The 8,057-nt window shown below is 40.4% G+C and overlaps 1 pseudogene; it reads right to left on the bottom strand.

Moving 5' to 3' along the window:
• Window positions 1-3,316: 3,316 nt before the first annotated feature.
• LOC146141684 (uncharacterized) lies at window positions 3,317-5,381 on the bottom strand (annotated as a pseudogene).
• Window positions 5,382-8,057: the final 2,676 nt, after the last annotated feature.

Genomic DNA, 8,057 nt, shown 5'->3' with positions numbered 1-8,057 from the left:
GATGTACCGCCGCGGGCGGCCGCCCAGAACTTAAGATCAAAGCTGTTGTGTGGTATACGATAAGAACGTTGGTAAGAAAGAGCGCCACAAAGGAAGAGAAAGAATGGCGCATTGATTACATTGATAGGTGCTGCTAATATGATGGCACTGAAAGACGGTGGAACCGGAAAATCTGGAAGGAGGCAGACAACTCCCGACCGCACTTCAGACCAAATCATTGAAATAGCAGAAAACTTAATCACTGAAAATGGATTCAGGAAACATAAACGGAACAGAACACAACCCCCACCGGCACCACAGAATCTTCAAGACAACAACACTTCTCCATCAACATCCACGGATCATCGAAAAAACATACCATTGAACCCGGAACGAGAGAATGACCTCTGTCTGACCCACCTGACTCCCCGTCCCCTTCGACCATCACATCGGAACCCGACCGCGCACCATCCTCCCCCCTCCCTCTCCTTCTAGTGACGAGTATGTGACGTCCAAAATTTTAGGACTGTCACGCATAGGCTTACAAGTTAGCAAACCTAGGCTTTTGCCTTTGTCGTAGGTGACGTCATCGGGCACGATGAGTCAGAAATTCACAACTGTCCTCTAACTGCACAAACTGTGGTTTTCAGTGTTATATTATGGCGATGAAGGTGAAAGAACGGTGCACGAATTCGGCAACGGATAAACAAATACAGTTCGTATCCAAAGAGGGTTCATTCCAAATCATGACATAGAAAGGCTTTACATCATACAGAAGAGGACACATTGAGATTTCTGAAGTTCACAGTACCTCTAGGTGTTTAGCATTACGGTGTTGGTTTAATCGTCTAAACATTTAAAGAATAACAACAAACAAAATGTTACCAAAACACTTTACATAACTAGACATTAACTAAATTGCAATTATCTTACATTAACGAGCATATAAACAACTAAACTTAGCCGATTCCAACAGATAACTGCCATACGAAGACTGCAACAGAAAGTGAACAAAGACTGCACTAAAAAGGGGTGCGAAAACAAAGCCGAAATACACAAAGGAATCATACCGTAATGCATGGTTGCACTTGACAGAGAAACATAGAAAACTTATTGTTATTTTGTCCGTAACATTCCGGCCCCAAAAATGTCAGAAAGCATGGAAAACATTTTTCAAAACAAAGACGGACAAAAGAACAAATGGTACGCAAACACAAATGTTTGGTTTAAAAGAAACAGCTGTGAAGCCAAAATTTGATTACAAGTTTCTCAATAAAACTAACAATGAACATTGCAATCTTGGACTGAAAAAGAAACAAGGGCACAAATGTTATACAACAAGACACTGACAGGAGTTTCATAAAATGCACAGTTCAAATACTTCATATAAAACTACAAATTTGCGCCAATATTTGTTCTAGGAGGTAAACAGCAATGACAAGTTTAGGCAAGGCAATTTGAAGATGACAAAATGGCGTGTAAAGGCTAGAATAAAGCACGTTCAAAATAAATGAAAACATACATTAGGATCACCAAAATGAAGAAAATTAGGAGGTAAAGGTAAGCATAAAGGACTAGTAAGAATCCATTTTCACAATACTTGAAAATCACATTTTAAGAAACACAATGAGTAAACTGAAATGTTGATAGAAACACACAGTAGGCTTACCTTAAGCAACTCCATAATACTTGTAATGAACATTCAGGCAACACAATGGGTAGTGGGCAACCATATGAAGTATGAAAGGTATTCGGAATGTTGGCATTTAAAAAATAACACAACTTCACAACACAGGCATGTAAAGTAAAAAGTACAGCAAGATGAAGGTTCACATAGGTGGCAACAGGTTTGCAAAAATGACATATGTAGAGGGATATGATAATGAAATGAAAAGAATGAGCAGCTTACAAATAGAAACAGCATGCAACGAAAATAAAAACTTAGCCACGTTCCAGCAAGCACAGCCTTCGAATGTCCCTGCTCAAGGTTGAGCCTTGTGTTCGGACTCGAACCCTCCGTACAACTCCATCCTGATCAGGAATGACCTGCTTAACCCGTCCTATGGGCCATGCTCTTCTCTTTGTGTTAGTATTGATTACCAACACAACATCTCCGACTTTGAAGTTGTTCATCGGTTCCAACCACCTTTTTTGCAAAAGTGGCAAATATTCCTTTAACCAGCTTTTCCAAAACTGGTCACTAAGCCATCGTACTGCACGCCAGAATTTCTTGTCATCATCTGTCTTGTGTACTTTCTTTCTTTCATGTAACTCGTGGTTAGCTTGAATGAAGTTTCTTTTGTTAGTGAACTTGGGTTTAATGGTGTAGACCCTCTTCTTTGCAGAAATGTCAGAGCGTCACTACCACCTGGTTCCGTAAAAACCTCAGATTTGCCAGAATGCTTGGCAGTCCTGTCAAACCCAATCGCAAACTTGTGATTAATGCAATGGCGAGCCTTCTTCGCTTGTGGCTTTCCCCGACCAAGTACTTTCCTTGGTTTTCCCATTTCTAGGTGATGACTGGTCTTCTCAATGTACTTCTGAAACAGCGACCAACCCATATCAAATTGCCTCTGTTTATCAAGAAGGTGTTTTTTCGATTTTCCACAATCCAAAGACAGCTTGTCATCCTTACCTTCACATGGTAACGCAAGCTGTTTGTCTTCCTTTTTTACAGTTGAATTCATCATAGAGATTTCCCTTTTGTCCTCAATGAACATAGAAATGCCGTTTGGGCACATGTCATCTGTGGTAAACCGTTTACCACAGCTGTCCTCTGGCGCATCAGTGCCAACTAGGGTCCGTCCAAGTCCAGTTTGAATGGCTGTTGGCTGACTTGGTTTTCCATACCGCATTTCCCGAATGGAATGGGCTTCTTGTGCACCGGCCCCAATGAGAATACCCACTTCTGCTTTGGGCAACTTTTGAAAGGTAAGTCCCTTTAGGTGCAAATGACGCTGCACATCTTCCATTGTAGGTATGTATACTCTCCTTTAGTTTAGGTAGACTATTCACAGTAAAGGCATCCTCAATATGGATTGAATCAGTCTCCTGAATCCCTTTCAGAGACAGCCCAACTTCATATCCTTGCAGATCCCTACTGCCACTTATGCCAGCGAGTCTTCTGGTAGCTGAAGTCTTTGCTTTAGACCCAATGTACAGAAAGTAGTGTCCGAACCCTCATCCAGTAATGCGTATGTCTCCACTACTTGATTCGGGTCGTTTTCCCACACTTGGACTGGTACCACCTTGAGTCTAACTCTGTTCCTACCAACATTGGGTGTAGTCACAGCAAGATATGAATGACATTCTTCTGTAGGACTGTCAGATTCCTCCTTTACCTCAGTTGGCGTAAAGGTTTTTTCTTTCCTTTGTTGTTCATCACTATGTAGAAGGGTATGATGTGATTTTCCACAGGATTTACATTTTGTTGAGCAGACACATTTATCTGCTTTGTGGCCTCGAGAAAGGCAGTTGAAGCATAAGTTGTTAATTTTAACCGCAGTCCAGCGGTCAAGCCGTTCCTTCTTCTGGAACACTCATCACACACCCATAACGGATGCGGTTTGGCGCAAACCACGCAGGGTGGAGGATCCTTCTTCCTAGACCGTTCTGGAGGTCTAGATTTTTCAGCATGGACTCGTTTTGGTGAGCTTGGATTGGTTTGTGTTGAAAACACAAGATGTTTGCTCTTCTTCTGTGGCTCGTCCTTTGTTTCCCTATCTTCAACGGAAGTCAACGAATCAGCGAAAATGTTGTTAGATTCTTTGACCTTTTTGGAAATGTATGCAGTTAGGTCGCCGAATGTCACACTGCCAGTCTTCTGGTAAAGTGAACTGGCTTTAGAAGCAAATTTATACTGCATGTACTCGGGCAATCGTTGAAATATTTGAACTAAGAATTGGGGGTAGTCTAACTGAGACTCACAGCCCAAAGATTGAAAAATCATAAGAGCATTTGTCATGCGTGAGGCTAGTGAACGAAGACCGTCTTTGTCTCCGACCTTGATTGCAGGACCATTCGTCAGTTGTTTAACATGTGCATTTACAACTAAATCTGTGCGCCCAAAGTTATCCTTTAATAACTCACGAGCAGTAGCCAGACCCAATGCAGATGGGCTCTGGGCACAACACCCACTGACAACGTCATATGCCTTTCCTTGGCACATGTCCACCAAGTACTGAAGTTGTACAGCAGAATCAGGAAAATGCTTTGTGATAGTCTCATCAAATCGCTTCATAAAGTTGTGGTATTGCATTGGATCCCCAAAGAACTTTGGTAGCTCTCTTTTGGGCAAAGTAAATTCATGCAGCATGGTTTTAGTACTCTTCACCAAATCCACAATGGCCTTTCCATAGTCAATGTCATCTTTGGCGAAGCTCTCGTGTGAGAGAGAAGGTTTGTGGCAGGAGACCGGCCCCATTGAAGGACTGAAAGCCCCCTGCATCGTGTCAGTTTGTTGGCACATAGGTTGCGCCTGTGAAGGAACAGGCAAGATTGGATTGGCAGATACATTTTTTGGTGATTTTTGATGGGCAACAGGGTACTTAGGCTGCGGTACAATTGCTGATTCTGGCAGCAACAAGGGGGTGAAAGCAGGAGTGGTCTGCCTTTCACCAGGCATCATATAGTCCATCGGGGCCAGGTCACGGGCAGCCTGCTGTAAGTGAGCAGAACTTCCCATCCTGGAAGCATCTATCTGATTTAGTGGGGACAGATTCAACCTGTATTCATGACTAGAATCACAGGATCCCACCGGTTCAGCCTCGAATGCGACCAGGTCAACCTCATGCCTTTTACGCTGCATCTTGAACTGTGCTTTGTAAGATTTTTTCCGATGAACCAATTTTGCCTTGGCCAACATTGCCTCAGCCCTTTCCTCTTCCCTTTTCCTTCGGGATGCTGCCTGCTCCATTTTCATTTTGAGCACCTTTACCTTAGCATTTGCATCTTCCTCCTGCCTTCTTCTTGCCTCTTCTTCTCGTATTTTGCGAGCATATTCCTCCTCTTCTCGTCTTCTTCTGGCCTCTTCTTCACGTCCTTTGCGGGCAACTTCTGCCTTTTCTTCTTCAAGCATAACTCTCAGTGCCTCCTCCTCTTCCTTGGCCTTACGTTTAATTTCTTCGGCTTTCATCACTGCATCATTGACATCATCAGCTGATGCTTCAATAATTAACTGTGCCTCTCTCTGCCTCAGCATGCATCTGTTGCAGCTGAGCGCGTCGCAGCTCCCTCACTGAATTCGAGGTGCTTCTGCTGGACATTGACGACGAGCTGAAAGATTTTACACTATGGCGCGAGTGATGTGAAGATCTAGATTCTAGACTTGCTCCTCTAGAACGATGAGAACTGCATGCCAGTCTTGCCTCCCCAGAGGATAGACTAGAATTTGATCCAGGCATTGTTTTTACAACACAATAAATGCTACACAACAAGTTTCAGACCCTTTGTTTATTGGTAAACAGGGGTCTGGTTTCTTCAGAAATGATGTGACGTCCAAAATTTTAGGACTGTCACGCATAGGCTTACAAGTTAGCAAACCTAGGCTTTTGCCTTTGTCGTAGGTGACGTCATCGGGCACGATGAGTCAGAAATTCACAACTGTCCTCTAACTGCACAAACTGTGGTTTTCAGTGTTATATTATGGCGATGAAGGTGAAAGAACGGTGCACGAATTCGGCAACGGATAAACAAATACAGTTCGTATCCAAAGAGGGTTCATTCCAAATCATGACATAGAAAGGCTTTACATCATACAGAACATGTTGGGGTTATACAGTAGAGGACACATTGAGATTTCTGAAGTTCACAGTACCTAGGTGTTTAGCATTACGGTGTTGGTTTAATCGTCTAAACATTTAAAGAATAACAACAAACAAAATGTTACCAAAACACTTTACATAACTAGACATTAACTAAATTGCAATTATCTTACATTAACGAGCATATAAACAACTAAACTTAGCCGATTCCAACAGATAACTGCCATACGAAGACTGCACCACTAAAAAGGGGTGCGAAAACAAAGCCGAAATACACAAAGGAATCATACCGTAATGCATGGTTGCACTTGACAGAGAAACATAGAAAACTTATATAAATATTGTTATTTTGTCCGTAACAGAGTACTCTCGTCCGTCTTCACCAATCCAAACTCTACAACAAATCCCGAGATGTCTGCTGATGAAAATTACCATCCAAGAAAAAACCAAAAAACAAAAGCAAAATACCACATAAAAAAGAAGCCGTAAAAGAAGAAGAAATGACGACACCGAACAACCCAACCCCATAACAAACTTATTACTCAACTGTAATTGTTAACGATATAATAGTGAACTAATAAATCGCAGACTATTATATATATCCACTCCAGTCACATAAGTATAATGCCCACCCACCCATTACAATACCCGTATTGCATGTAAGCTTACGTAAAGCCGAATAACAAAACTGTTCGCTTATACTACACCTTCGTACATTCGCTCGCCCAGTAAGTACCTGCTATATTATCGCCGTAACTTTTATCTTTTTTCGTTTTAGTTTCTATTTCTGTTCTTAGGAATGATGTCAAGCCTAATATGATCTGGACTACGGCACGAGGCGACGACTGTATGGCGAGGGACAGTGGACACGCCAAGGCCGCAGAAGCATCCGACGTGAGTAAACTTAATATAATAAACACTGTCTTCTTGATTTCCATTGTTTTTTTACAATGCTATATTTGCCAGGTAAATTAATGCTAGGATCCGGTTATTTTTTTACTAGTCAGTTTATGCCTACAAACAAGTTATTATTTACTGCGTTACTGTTAAAGTGTACATGGTTGGGGTCATAGTTGCCATTTTTCTCTCACAGTAATCATCTAGATTTCCCAAAAAAATAACTCAAAATGATTTTTGAAAAATATTCAATACTTTTGGACAAAAAATCAACATTAAAAGCTTAATGCCGTATAAAGTTGCATAAAGGGACTTGCTTGATGCTTTAGATTTAAGACTTCTGCTTTATAAAACATTTTACTGAACATGACGAGTTACTGAAATTTCGATTTTATGAAAAAAAAAACTTTTGAAATTACTGAAATATTTATCGTCAATAGCGAATCTGTCACTAATTTAGATTATACAATATTTTTTTATAATAATCTAAAAAAACATCTTCTAACATCTAGATTGTATAATCCTACATCTAGATTAAAATAATCTAGAATGGCAACTATGGTTGGGGTATTTTATCAAAGATTCGAAGTAATAATTTACGTATTTTGTGTAAATATATGCCGGAAGACTGTGTAAAGAGTTATTTGCAGTTGGGGTATTTCAAAACACAATAACAGTAAACTAGTTTCAGGTCCCCAAGACTCCTTATATCCGATTCCTATCTGAAGGTTATTATTACTTGATCGACCCAAACACTAATTTACCAGTCCAATTTAATGAAGGACGCATCTAGTGACGTGCCACCGTTCGACTCGTACGAGAGATGGAAAAGGCCAAGACATTTGTGGAAAAAAACATGTAAAGTAGTTTTCACTTACGGGGACTTTGATTGCTATTTTTTTGACCAACTAGTCTGAACCTTGTGGAATGAAGTTATTTACACGTTAAGTCAAAATCCATTAAAAATGCATATAAATCGTTTAACAAAATTTAAAAAAGAATTTATCCAAAAAAAATAGTTTTGAGAGATATTCAACGACATTTATTAACTGTATCGCAACTTCATTAGATCGCATTAGGCCCAGGGGTTCTAAAACATACGATGTCCATGCTTCTTTAGGTGATTGCGTAAAAAAATGTTTTTGCCAAATTATGTCAACTAAACTTTATAATCAACGGTGTACTAAAGATATGTAAGCCGTTTTCGCTGGGAAAAAATGACAGAAGGGTTAAAACACATGTGTGTATGTATGCATTTTTCATTAACAATAAAACTAACTTATGTAAAAATCATTATTGCTTTATTTTGACAGGTTTGTCGAATTTTGTCGCGTAAACCGTTGTGTTCTTTTGTTTGTTATGACTTAAGGAAATGTCTTTGACTATCACCAAAAAGAAAGGGCACTTCTTCCCAAGTAA

Source organism: Ascidiella aspersa, chromosome 5 (genome assembly GCF_963924565.1).
Source record: "Ascidiella aspersa chromosome 5, kaAscAspe10.2, whole genome shotgun sequence".
NCBI classification, from domain to species: domain Eukaryota; kingdom Metazoa; phylum Chordata; class Ascidiacea; order Phlebobranchia; family Ascidiidae; genus Ascidiella; species Ascidiella aspersa.
This window is presented reverse-complemented; position numbering and strand designations above follow the sequence as displayed.